The sequence below is a fragment of the Antechinus flavipes genome, chromosome 3, assembly GCF_016432865.1.
Source record: "Antechinus flavipes isolate AdamAnt ecotype Samford, QLD, Australia chromosome 3, AdamAnt_v2, whole genome shotgun sequence".
Lineage (NCBI taxonomy): Eukaryota > Metazoa > Chordata > Mammalia > Dasyuromorphia > Dasyuridae > Antechinus > Antechinus flavipes.
Genome location: NC_067400.1, coordinates 61,518,626 through 61,533,786, shown reverse-complemented (window position 1 = coordinate 61,533,786; position 15,161 = coordinate 61,518,626).

Sequence of the window (15,161 nt, the reverse complement as noted above, 5' to 3'; positions counted from 1 at the left end):
AACTCTTGTTTAGGGTAGAAGGGGAAAAGGGAAGGGAAAAAAAAGAAACTTACATGATAATTTTAAAAGGAATAGAAAATTGTAGATTTACAGTTTTGTCAGAGTTATACCATAGAAGCAATATAAGATACTTCCCTTGTTTAGAGTTCTCTCTCTGCAACAATAGAATAATTAATACTTTTTTTGACTTGATGTAATGATAGTTATATCTTTCAAAAGGATGAGAAATCAAAAAGATAATGTTCTCTTCTGGATCTATTTCTTGCCAACAATTAGTACTTAGTTGCCACAATAGAATTTTTTTTGGGAGGGGGAGTTGTACAACTCTATCTGAAAAAGTCTTATTAAGGCAAGGGAAACCAGGGATATTATGGAATACACAGAGGATTAGAGAAAAGGTGATTTCAAAGGTTCAGAAAAATGTTTTAAGATGTTTACATTCCATTGACTAACATTCTACAAGAACAAAACTCCCAAGAATAAATTCTAAAGATTCAAGAAGAAACAATTCTAAACAAAAGGGGAGAAGTTTCCCAAAAGATGAAGAGTGGGGAAGAACAGACAAACAACTGAAATGGAATTCTTTTTCAAGCTATGTTGGAGGAAAGAAGAAGATCAAGGAGAGTATATAACTATTGCTTACAATGGTTGAAATGAACATAAATAGAACTGGGGAGATAGTGGAGCTACTCAATTATTGCTTTTCTTACATTTTTTCCCTACAAGAGAGTAATCTTTGAATTGGAAATAACAGATCAAAAATGACTACTAGCCAAGAACTTTATGAGGCAGTAAGAGGACATCTATCTCCCATTAGAGAGTTCATATCACCAAGCCCAGATCACCTCAATTCTTGAGTCCTGAAAGAACTAGAAAATGTGATTGCTGAGTCATTATAAATTCTTATTGGAAGACAATGAAGAATTGATAGTTTTGTTATAATATTGGAGAGGGGGAGCTAGAAGATGCAGTGAATTAAGCTCTGATCTTAGAGTCAGAAGGTCCTGAGTTCAAATATGGCCTCAGATATCTAACATTTCTTATATATGTGACACTGGGCAAGTCAATTAACCCCAATTGCCTTGCTAGAAAACAAAAGTTATAATATTGGAGAAAGTCACATGTTCCAATTATGAAAAAAAAAGAGAGAGAATAGAGTCTGAATTCTAAAAGCCTGGGAACCTGATTTATTTTCCATTCAGATGCTATATAGTATTTTTAAAGAAATGATTATTGAACATTGGGGAAGTAAGATGTGATCACAAAGAGACAACGTGGCTTCATCAAGAATTGCTTAGCTTTATTTACTTATTTTAAAAATAAGGTTATAAACTGGTAAAGCAACAGCATACTATTCTATAGATGTCATTTTACTATCATATGTTGCTTTTATATTATTTTTTTAAATGACAGAGTAAAGAGTTAAGAGAAAAACCAGAGTTTTTACAAACTGATGCAGAGTGGAATAAGCAAAATTAGGAACTCATCATAAATAACAAATATAGAAAGAAAGAATGATAAGACAAACTGCATTCTATGTGATTAGGCTGTACAAGTTTGGCCCAGATAAAAACAAGTTCTCTTTTATAATTGCTTCCCAAAGAATACTGTTCTCTGATATGGCTCCATTCAGTTTCTCCCTGTGTGTATGCCCCATCATCACTTCAATTGGTCTTCAGCTAGCTAGCTCTCTTTATTGTCACCTAATATCCACTCATTATGCTAGAGGAATACTTTTGTTTCTAAGCCTCTCTGTAACAGAGGAGGGTTATAGCTTGGTCAGTCAGATCTTTTTGAATATACATGGTAAGGAAAGAAGGAGTGTAGGTCTATAGAGCTTTTCAAAGTAAGGAAAAGCTACTCAGTTAAACTCTAAGCTGATTTCTTATGAAAAAAGATACATTTTAGTTTTCTTGTCTTATATCACATATTACCCTCAGGGCAGGACTCTACTTGTAAAAATGTAGCCAATTGAAATTGTATTCCTCTGTGATCTCCCTGCAGATAACAAAGGATGAGCAGGACTAGTGACCTTGGCCCTCATTCTTTCTCCCCACCCCCCATAGAAACTAATTGGAGTCAATTTTCCTTACAATTTTTTTTAAATTTGAAAGTAGATGATAGTGAATAACAGGCAGAAGACAGAGATTAAAGAGTCCAGTGGAAATTTTGTTTCCCTTTCAGAATACAAGGGAGTTGAAAGAGTCAGAGTGAAAGTATGAAATTGATACTAAGAAGAAAAATGTGAGCTAATTGATGGATCAGGAACTGGGATAATCCTGGAAGAAATGGACAAAGTAGCACTGTCCTGGGTCTTTTCTCTTTCTGTTTTTTTTTCCCCCTTTGGTGAGGTTTATCATTTACTCCGCATTATATTATGGCTGCTATGTAGAGGTCTTTCTGTCTCTGTCCCTCTGTCTTTGTATCTCTGTCTTTTTTTCACATACACACATATGTGTATATATGTATATATGCACATATATGTGTGTTATGTGTATATTTGTGAATGTATATACACATATTTATACATATGCATGCATGTATATGTACATGTATGCATACACACATATTATATATATATATACACACACACACATATATGTGTATTTTTGAGAGAGAAGGCAACCCCCCCCCAAAAAAAAAGCAATAGTGAGATACCAGTCCTAATTTCTAATTTCTTTCCTGAATCCCCCTACCCCATCTCCAGCTAACATCTAAATTTCTTTCCATTTGAGTAGCATTGTCTAAAAAGGTCAAAAACTAAAGTCAACATCTTTCCCTCTAAATTCACCCTATTTCTATTAGTGACACTAATTTATTGTCTCCAGTTTCAAAATCTGAGCCTCTCCAGGTTCAAAATTTAAAGTCATCTTTGATTCTTTACTCTCTCATCTCTTGTTTCTGATCCATATTTTACCCAGCTGTCAAAGTAATCTTTCAAAGGTGTAGGAGTAGCCATATCCCTACTCTGCTGGAAAGCCTTGACTGGTTCTGTCTTATATCTGAGATAAAATATAAATCTTTTAGCCTAGCAATTAAGGTCCTCTACAATCTGGCTTCCAGGCTCTTCGCATTATTCTTCTTTGTGACTTCCAGTCAATATGGACTGCTATCTCTTCTATGAACTAAGCATACTATGTCCCCTGTCCATTTCCACATCTGGAAAGCAGTTCCTCCTCATCCCTACCTTTGGGATTTTTTTTTCTTCTTTCAAGGCTCTACTCACATTTCAGCTCCTCCATGTAGCATCCTCTGATCTTTCCTGTTAAAAATATTCTCTCCCTCCTCCGATTTTCCTAAAGTTCTTTAGTTCGAGTCTCTTTTTCTCACTATTACTCATTGACCTGTATTATATCAGGGCAGTTTAATGGTACAGCAGATAGAAAGCTGGGCCTGAACTCAGGAAGAACTGATCTTAAATCTGAGCTCAAACTCTTATTGATCCTGTGACTCAGGACAATTCACTTCACCTCTGTTTAACTCATTTTCTTTATCAATTAAATGGGAGTGATGATAGCCCCTATCTTCCAGGGTTGTTGTTAAGGATTAAATGAAATGATAATTGTAAACTGCTTAGCATAGTGCCTGGAACATTTTATATAAATGTTAATTATTATTATTGTTATTCTATTTAGCTCTGCAAATATCATATAGCAGGTTCCTTCCTTCTCCCTAGAATATAAACTCCCTAAGACCAACTGGCATATTTTATAATCACCTAGCATAAGTGATAGCATAGAATTTTACAGCATAGGAATTTAATAAATATTTAATAAATAAATAAATAAAAATATTTAATATTTAATAAATATTTTGGATTTAGTTAGCCTTAGCAATAGGAAAGGATACTTTTTCTCTGAAAGAAGAGAGAAACAGGAGAAAATGAATGAAAATATAGAGAAATGGGGGAAGAAGAAGGTTGTTGAGACTCCCATTTTCACACAATGTCAAATGTAAGGAACATATGGGACTCATCAAAAGGTTGAAGAAATTGGAAAAAGTAGAAAAGGTTAATGCAGAATATCCAATAGAATAGAATATCCACGAGCAGAAAAATAAATGGATTGCCGGGCTGTGCTAAAATTAGATATTATTGTTGTGCAGGAGAACCAGCTTCAGAGGCAGCAAGGTGGCTCAGTGAGGAAACTGAGATCAGATTTGGCTTCAGATACTTCTTAGCTGTGTGACCCTGAACAAATCATTTAAACTCTGTTTGTCTTAATTCACTGTAGAAAGAAATGGCAAGCCACTTCAGTATCTCTGCCAAGAAAACCCTGATGGGCAGCATTGATGTGCTATAGCCCACAGGGCCCCCAAAAGTTGGACGTGATTGAATAACTTCAATAGTGGTATTGCCTCATTCTATGTTTTCCCTCAATAATGTTTGACAGTGTGGGAATAAGAGAAATGAAGGGAGCCAAAAGTGATGTTTATTTAGGTATGGAGATTTGGAAAATGGATACAGCTGGACAAAACAACATTGTAAGTAAAGTCAAGGTAGCCTTGAAAAGTGGCTATAGGGTCCAAGCTAAGTGGAGGGTTGAGGTAGAAAGGGAAGTCAAAAGTATAAGTAAGGAAAAGGAAAATATGAAGATTCAAGTCAATCAAGAAGCTACAGTGACAAAGAGCACACACAATTGGAATGAGGGAGTTAGCCAGGTAAAGAATAGAAAGTTATGGTCAGAAAGGAGAACTACATAATTCAAAATTCAATTCAGTCCAATTTAAAAGCATTTATTAAATAATTTAATGTCTTGAAGACATTGTAGCATTTGTGGACAACTAGACAAAAGGCAATTGTTGGCATCAGGAAGCTTATATTAGCCTAAAACATCCAATGCATTACCAAAAAGTTTTTTTTTTAATATTTTATCCTTTTTATTTTTTTATTTATGGAATAAAAGGAGCATTTCCATAACTTAATACAATTTTAAAAAAAGATGAATGCACATGAAACTGCAAATTTATTATCCACAATTTATCATTTTTTCAAATGTACAATAAAATTATCATGTATTTTTCTTCCTTTTCTTCTCCATGGGAATCATTAGTCAAAATATGTATATATGCATATGTACTTTATGTATATATGTTAAATTGTTCTATATATATTTCTATTTATTGGTTCTTTTTCTGAATGAAAATAACTCCAAATAATCATTCTTCCTATATCCTTTATGATTAATTTTGAAATTTATGATAGCCAAAATAACTTATTTGTTCAAAAGTTATTCTTAAAGCAATATTGCTGTTACTATATATGATGTTCTCTTGCTTCTGCTACCAAATAGCTTTTTTTTTAAATGCCATTTGAAAAAGAAGATAGCTCAGGTAACTAGAAGGACCAGGGAAGTAGGTGACACCTAAGTTGAAACTTAAAGAAAAGTAAGGATCTTAGAAAATGGGAGTGAGGAAGAGAGGGACAATTTGGACAGATTATAGAAATAGGAGAGAGAATCCTGAATTTGATGAATAGAAACCCAGGTGTGATAGTTGGGCTAAAATGAGGAATGAATTGAAGACAAGTGATTCTAGAAAAGCACACTGAATCATATTATGAATCTGAGGTAAATGTCAAGTTGAAGAACTTGAATTTTATTCAAGAGGCAGTGATAAACCATTGAAGATTCTTGAATAGTGAGTAGGAATAATTTTGTCTGGTCTATGCTTTAAAGAAATTATTTTGGCAGTGGTGTTTTAGGATAGATCAAAGCATAGAGGGAAAATGAGTGGGAGTAGGGAGCAGTTATGATAGTGCTATAGTGATCTAGACAAGAAATGGATATCTGAGAAGTGAAAATAATTCCAAGTGATTATATGGCTCATATCATACTGGTGAATGACTGAAATGGAGGGGAAGTGAAATAAATAAAGAAATAATAGATTATAGAACTATAAGAATTCAGACCCGGATTTAAATACACACACACATATGCAACTGGGGTTTTCAAAGAAGTTTGAGTTACAGCTCAAAGGAAATGAAGGCTTTATATTAGAAAGGGAGGGATGAAAAGAGAACTAAATAGAGGGGAAAGAATACAAAGGAATCCTTTCTTCTTGGGGATACAATGGGATCCAGAGGTGAAAAATGAAACAGGATCTGTACTCAACAGAGCTTATTGTCTATTGGGGTTGAAGGGGAAAAGATGCAAATTCTAAGCAAATACAAAGTAAATATGAGGTAATTTGATGAGCTGGGGAGAATACTATCACCTGGAAAGTGGTGTTGGTGGTGGTAGAGAATCAGGAAAGATATCATTCAGGTGACATAGCTATAGTCAAAACTGAAAAATAGTAGCATGTGTTATTGCTGCTGTTTTTGTGGACCAGGGGAATCACAAAAATTGCTTACACTTATGTAGTATCTTAAAATTTGAAAAGAGGTTGCATATATTAAATCATTAATATAATCATTATTAATATATAATATTATATAGTATATATAACAATAATATGATAATTAAATAATCATTATATCCTCACAACAGTCCTTTGAAATAAATATTATCACCATTTTCAAAATGAAGCCAAGAGTTAAAAAACCTTGCCCAGGAGTCACACAACTACTAAGAGGCTCAGGAAGGATTTAGTAATTATTCCTAATGATTCCTAAATCATGTCCATGATTTATCTAATAGCTGCCTAAATCAAGGGGTTTGTATCCCAAATTAGAGATAAATTTGCGAGAAATATAAAATCCATTGATGAAGTATCTTACATAGTGACATATCCTCTGTACTGATATGAAACATGCAGATCTATGACAAAAAGGATATTTTAAAGTCCCCAGAGCATGTTTTGTTGTTATTGTTCTGTTGTTTTTAGTCATATTCAACTCTTAGTGGTTTTGATTGAGATTTTCATGGCAGAAATACTGGAATGGGTTTTCCATTTCTTTTTCGGGAAAAAAAAAATGAGGGAACTAAAGCAAATTGAGTGAAGTGACTTGCCCAGAGTCATATAACTAGTAAATATCTGAGACAGGATTTGAACTCAGGAAGATGAGTCTTTCCCACTCTAGGCTAGGCAACTTATTCACTGAGTCATCTAGATGTCACAGAGCATGTATAAGACAGGCAACAATACAAATGACTCACTGCAAGCTTTTTTAGTGTACAAGATAGTTTCTTCCTAGCAACTCATAAGAAAGGCAGAATAAGCATAATTATCCCCAACTTGCAGATAAGGAGACTGAAGCTCATAGAAGCTAGGACTTAGCCAGGGTCACATTAGCTAATAACTATTGGAACTAGGATCAAAACCCAAGTTTTATAAATGGGAACTGGTGGAAACTATTTCAACTGGTACAATCCCTGTCCTCTAGGATGTATACTCACCGAGGCTAATAAACCAGAAACTTAATGTTGCTACTTTCCAGCTAATTTTCTCTTTCTCTCTCTCTCTCTCTCTCTCTCTCTCTCTCTCTCTCTCTCTCTCTCTCTCTCTCTCTCCTCTCTCTCTCTCTCTCTGTCTCTCTCTCTGTCTCTCTCTTTCTCTCTCTCTCTCTTTCTCTTTCTCTCTCTTTCTCTTTCTCTTTCTCTCTCTCTCTCTTTCTCTTTTTCTTTTTCTCTTTCTCTTTCTCTCTCTCTGTCTCTCTGTGTGTGTGTGTGTGTGTGTCTGTGTCTGTGTCTGTATATCTCTCTCTGTTTCTCTGTCTCTGTCTTTCTGACTTTCTGTCTCTTATATGCCATATTTAGAATTAATTTCCCTATGCCCCTTCTCTTCATTCCTCACTCACTTTTAGGAAACCTAGAAAATACTTTCATTTCATTGTACCAATTCTATTCTTCCATAGATGATAAAGTTGGCTCTTTGTTTAAAATGCAATATGGATTTGAGCCCTGAGGTCCTATGGGCCTTTAAGCAGACTGGAAAAACTATTCCATTGTTCCATATCTGGAAACCACCTTGGCTAAAAGCAATGAGGGGCTGCATACCAAGAATTTCTGTATCAAAAGGAAAGAAACAATTATTTGCTTGCTAACTGCTTAATATGCGACAAATACTGTGCTAAGGTCTTTATAAATATTTCTTTTGTACTCTACCCTAGGAAGTAGGTATTTTGTACCCTACCCTAGGAAGTAGGTATTCTTATTATCTCTATTTAAAGTTGGGAAAACTGAGGCAATCAGAGGCTAAATGACTTGTCTAAGTTATTCGCCTGGCAAGGATCTGAGGCCAGGTTAAAATGAGATCTTCCTGACTCCAGGTCTAGTGTTCCATCCATTGTGTTGCCTAGTTATATTATTTCTTCTCTAACCTTGAATAGTAATCCTTGTGTGGCTTTACATCTTAATTCTGCCCAACTGCAAATGTCTTTCCCCTACATTGGAACTCAACAAGATGGCTCTCTGACTGAGGATTTTAATCTCAAAAACATAGACATGGGTTTCAGGAAACTGCAGTAGGTAACTAATGGAAAGGGAATGTATTTGAATTAACTGTTGTTGTTCAGTTGGATCTGACTCTTCATGAATCCATTTGGGGTTTTCTTGACAAATATACCAGAACAGTTTGCCATTTCTTTTTCTGACTCATTTTATGGAAGAGGAAACTGAGACAAACAACATTTAGTGATTTGTGCCAGGTCACTGAGGTAGGAAATGTCTGAGGCCAGATTTTAATTGAGGCCTTCCTGACTCCAGGCCTGGTGCTCTATCCATCCATTGTACCTCATTTGGGTTTATATAAAGGTGCTCTTTATATAGTTTTATATACACTTTTTATATAATCTTTATAAAAGAGGTGGAGCCACAATGACATCCCTTCAAAAAAGAAATGCATTTGTCAACAGAGCCTAGTTGTGGATAATTTCACCAATTTCTGCAGCAATACTAACAAATGAGGAAATAGTGATAACATTAATGCTATTTGTTCACTTAATATAATTGGAGGATGGAAGGGAGAAGAAAGACAGAAAAAGAGAAAAAGAGAGAAACAGACACACACAGAGAGAGACAGAGATAAAAAAGAGGCAGAGACAGAGACAGAGCAAGAGAAAGACAAAGAGAGGAAGCTAGACAGAGAGAGAGAAAAAGAGAAATGATTAATCATAATCCGGTCATATAAACCAGACTATCATAGGTAGAATTTAGGGAATAGTTTTATGATTATCAAAACTACTAGTGTCACTGAGACAGGTTGAAACTGCACCTTCTCTCATATACTTTCTGGGCCAGTGAGTGACAGAAAGAATCCCAGCATTTGTGATAGGTCAGCTTTTTGGTTGATTTCTCTCAATAGTTTGTGATGTCTTAACATTAATGGAGCCTGTCTAGTTCTTTCCTAATGGTTTCCTTGCTACATGCACCAATCATGAAACCCTCCTACTTAATGACTTAATTACCACATTCAGATAATGCAAATAGGTTACTTTGGTTGTAGTCAGGAAGGAAAAATGTCCAATCTTAAATCCTGGCATCTTGTCAAGTGGGAGTCAATTTGCATTGCAGAGGGTTTTGGTTTTTTTTTTTTTGTTTTTTTTTCCCCTGACTGGAGCCAGCAATCTCGATAATGTTCCATTGTGTTTGATAGATTCCCCATGCTCTGCCCTACAAAGGGGTTCAACCTTTTTAAATACAAATACTGGACTTTTTTTATAGTGGCAGAATCAAGGACAATCCCATTTTTCTTTTTTTTTTTTTTAGGAGGAGTTATGTATATATTTGTGTTTAGGATGGGGGTAATGAAGAAGTGAGAGAAAGATTGAAGGACTTCACTAAGGGAACTTGCTGGATCCATTCACATATGTAGCACAAACAGTGAGCAGTGTGGTAGACTGAGTAAATGACAAGTGCCCAAGCCAAAGATCTAAGATAAAGCAGAGCTCCAGAATCTACCCATGTTTGAACCTAACCAAATCACTTAGCTTTTCTAAATCTCATTTATTTTATCTATAAAATTGATTGATAATATTTGATAATATATTAGGATTATGGGGAGGAAAGTGATTTGCAAATAAACACACACATAAAATACAACCATAGATTTAGAAAAAGGATGGATCATATAGATTATCTTGTTCAACCCTTTCATAAATAAGGAAACTGAACTCAAGGAAGTTATATGAATTTCCCCAAACACAACTATTAAGTGTTTGATATGGATTTGAACCCAGTGCTCTAAGATCTCCATTTACTGTACTACCCTGATTCTCAATAGGAATTCTTCTTTTTGTCCTCCACTTCTTCCTCCTTTATTATAATTGTCATTTATTATTGTTATTACTCACATAGTGAAGAATTATGACATAAAAATGGTTCAAGGAGTTTGGGAAAGCACATAAATACTATAAAACAGAAAAATTTAAAGGTCATTATTTCAAGTTATCTAAGTATTACCTAAAGTTGCTAGTGTATAGACCTATTCTGTGTACTTATTAAAAAGTATGAACACAGTATCCCATTCCAATGGCAAGAAAAAAAAATGAATTTCTCAGAAATGAAAGTTAAACAACTTTCTGAAAACACAGGTCATTATTTTGATTGATTCAATTTGCCCTGTCAATATATCAAAGCATGGAGAACAATGATAAGAAATTTTCCTCCACATAAAAGTAGCTGCAAGAATTTTTAAAAGAAACTGCAAAATCATTGTATTTATTAATCATGTCCTCATAATGTTAAGAAATGGTGAACATCTCAATGCAACCCAATCTTGGGAAAATTTGGATGAAAATTTCCAAGCAAATTTTCCATCTTATTCAAACATATTGTCAACAATAAAATTTTATAAGCCATTTGTCTAATATAAAATTATGGGACATAAAAAGGAGCCAACCTTTTTATAGTATCTATTTATTTTTGAAATGCTCTGATAGAAAATGATGGTAAGTTAGAAAGAGCACAAGTTTTAGGTTCAAGAGACTAGGACTAAGTCTTAGATATACTTCTTCCTAGGTATGCTACTGTGGATGACTTCTCGACATCTCCAAACTTCATTTTCCCCATTTATACAATGGAAATCATAATTCTCACACTACCCATTTATTATAATGATAAAATGAAAAGGCATTTCTAAGTTTTTTCTTAAATAATTATATATATATATTTATATACATATTATATGTACATATCAAATATACATATATGTGTATATATTTATACTGAGTCATCAAACAGTATTTTTAATAAAATTTTACATACAAGGTGAATTTCTAATGTAAGGCTGGGATTGAAGACTGGAACACAGCATCAGATTTTAACTGGCAAACATCTAGTTTGACCTCTTAATCTTATAGATCAGGACTTGAGACCCAGAAATGTTAAGTGAATTATCTCTGATTATATAGGCAGTAAATATCAGAAGAAAGATTTGATTTATACTTCTTACTTCTTGCCCAGAAACTCCCATAAACTAATAACTTTTCCATGGCCCATTGTCTCAAGAGAAAGCAAAAATTCTAAGATTGCTGCTGCTTATTTATGTTATGCATCTATTCATTCATTTATGTGTTTATTTATTCATTTAAGTAATTATCTAGTTGCAATAATCCTATGGACATGAAAGTTAAATGTAGTGTTTATGAAAACTTTCACTATTATTCTACTTCAGATTCCTTTACTGGTAAAGATGTGATTTGGGATACTCAAGGGAAAAAAAAAACCAGTAAAACAGAAGCTATCACATCTCATCAAGTTGGAAATGTTTTTTTTACATGAATTCAGTAATGGATTATGAGTCTATATGTTATCTGAGGACCAGGCTACTTAAATTCAGAGAAACTCATCTGAAGATCAGTCATCAGGTAGAAAATATTTTTGGTCCTAGAAGTTCATGATTGTTGAATAATCATAGATGGGTTGTGATGTATATTGATGAAAGGTGTATTCAAATGAATGAAATTATGGGTCACTGAAATATTAAAATTTAATTGAGATCAGTTCTCCCATTATTCAGAAAGTCTGCAAGAGCAGAGAAAAGGGAACCATATGAAGAAAACTGTAATAAATTCAGATACACTGCTTTCATATGTTTATAAATCCTTTGGCCCATGCAATTCTGTAAAAAGGAGAAAACCAAATTCACACAATGGTAGAAGGTAGAAATCTGTCCTTAATTCTATTATGAATCTTAGACAAAACCCATTTCTATTTTTAAATATCATTGTGCTCTCACCATCCTGTTCATTAACTTTTCATTATACATAATGTTTTCCGCTATTAATTCTATTCTGTTAGCAGCATTCTCCAATTAATTCTATAGTGTTTTCTATCTTGGAGGGTTTTTGTTGCTCCCATACCCCTACCCCCATTCCCCACACACTTTTCTTTATTCATAAAGATGGCATCTCTGGGTAAGCACTGACAGGCACAGAAATACTGACAGATGACAGTAATTTATAGCACAGACATGGAATAAAAATGCCATTCCCATTGCTAGCAGGTTGCCAACAGAAGGCCTTCTTCCTGTTTCATAACATTATCACAGCTTGGAATTCAGATATTGAAGGAAGAAATGATATATTGGTCCTGACAATCACACTTAATTCTGGATAATACTTGGGACACATTGGGACTGAGATTATAATATAAAGATATTTTGACTGGTCACAGTTTCTAAGTTTTTTTCATGGAAATTCTGTCATCTAAAAATGATCTATTTTTTCAGTAAGGATGGTTAACATAAAAATAGATTTTTAACTATAGGAATGATTTACTAAAAAAGTTGTTTTCCCTCACAAAATATGATTTGTCTGGTTCACCATGGCTCATCTTCAGGACCAAGCTGTGTGCCTGGGAACTGGATGCATATATTGTGTGAACCAGGTGGATGGTATTTTTATAGTCTCATATTGAGTTTTCTATATTACCACATGGACTTTAAATGAGGAAACTAATAGGCTATAAACACTGATGGATAAAGGCCAGCGCATTCTAAAATTTGACACCCACCCAAAATATCTAAACCTTTAAAGTCTATCAAATAATACAGTAATCCAACTGTTTGTTAAATGTCCAGTGTCCTTCTTGTACATAGAGAATAAGTCTAAGAAAAAAGCATCTTTTGGATGTTTGAACATATGGGTTTTACTATTTCAGTACATAGGCTTCTAACCCTTGTCAGAAATAGTCACACCACTTAAGTAAAAGTAAAGTTTTTTAGATTCTTTCGAAAACATAAATGATTACATTTGAAAGTAGAATTAAAACATATTTTTGACTTGACTTTTTTCTTTCTGGTATCTAAACTTTTCCTATAATACTTTAAGTATTAATTCAAAATAAAAAGGAATACCCTAAAAGGGCCTACATCCATATAGCTCTGGTTGCCCCACTTAAACTAGGGCCTTATGTTCTTGGATTTCCCAAAAAATGCCCTTGTTTCTGTTTGCAATCAACCAAGTTCATATCTATTTCTTCCTGTATAGAATAAAGAAAGGATTAATATGCCATTGATTTATTCAACAAATAATAAACTTTCAATCTATTCAAAACAAAGTTGATCACATATTTCATGATCAGATTTTCATGTTGCTTTGAAATGAAACTAACTACTCTGACTCTTTATTTGGACCTGGTAGCCATTCTTCCATTTAGCTAAAAGTACCTTAAGGCTTCTGGTTTATGTATTTTGAAAATGCCAATATTTTTCATTCTTCCAAGAATATATCAAATATCACTGAGTAAAGGTCAGACACATGAATACCAATATACAAATATTATAGATGATCTAAAAATTACAAGATTCATAGTAGCTTCTAATTCCTTTCTCATCATTGTTAATTCAGAAATGGAAGGGGAGTCATACCAGCCTGAGGATCATTTTCGCAATTTCCTTTGTCTCATGGATTTCAATGCTTTAAAAATTCAACACAGTGCCCAATCTATAGTTAATAGGCATTTGTTAAGTTCCTTTTATGTGCCAGGTACTGTGGACAGCAAGTTCAGACCTATCAGAGCTTATGTTCTCCTGATATACACAAAATGAGTGTTTAATAAATGTATTTTTAAATCTATTCATTTGTAGTCTGTAGGCAAGAATTTCCATGCCATCATGATAAAATAGGACTTTTAAAATAGCCTTACTCTGTGCAAGACAATATTGTAGGTGTTTCTATATTTTAACTGTGTTTATGTATGTTTTAGATTGAGTTATTTTCCCTTACAAAAAGTAATATCTAACAAACTCCTTATTATACTAATTAATGGATGCCTAAGTATATAAAATCAACTTTCTCTGATTGTAGGTTCAAATCAATAACGGTGTATCCATAGAAATTCAATGTAAAGATATTACTAGTCACGTTCTAAGAACTTGACCTGCAAGACAACATTTAGGTTGAGATTGAATTTAGAATATTACTACACTTATCTCTAAAAGATGAGCATTAAAACGATCTACTACTTTAGATATGGAGAACATCATGGGAAGGTAAAGAGCTGAGATATATCTTCTCTTTCAGCTTCATTCCAAAGAATATTTCAACCATATTCATCCCTCCACAAATCCCTCTACCAATACAGATTGCAATCCCACTATCACTTAATAATTGGTCTCTAGAGTTGCTCCAGAGTAGCCAAAACATAATCATCACCATTATCATAATCCCAATCGTTATTATCACTAGCAATAGCAGCATCCTCATCATCCTATAGTCAACCTAATGGGAACTCTCTCCAAATTTAGTTAAATTGATTCTTGGCAAATGTAAACTCAATCTCTGGACCTTTTCCCAAAGTCTTTATAGCTGAGTTAGGACCTACTAGAGTGCATGCTTCCATGGAACAGTATTCAAGAACCCAAGGTCAACTCTATAACACTGTGAAGCACCAAGAGACAATATTAGTAAATAAATGCACACTTAAGAAGCTCAATATTTTCTGCCAGGATGGGGCTATTTTTCCTAATGTGACATTGGATTAGAAAACCTGTCTATCACAGGAAAGCACTTATGCAAATGTTGGCATTGGTAATGCAGTTATTCCCATTATAGCCATGTGTTACCACATTACCTACATGGCAGCGATGAAAAGATCAGTACATTTTGATGCTAAGATGAAATGATGCAATGCATTGTATCATGTCATCAGCAAATGCCATTTTAATAGTCCTACAAATCATAATGACATCAGAAACTTTAAACAAATCTTCTGGAAATTTAAATGCAACAGACTCTTCCCTGGAGGCTAATGGAAAGATGGAAGACGGGGAATTTAACA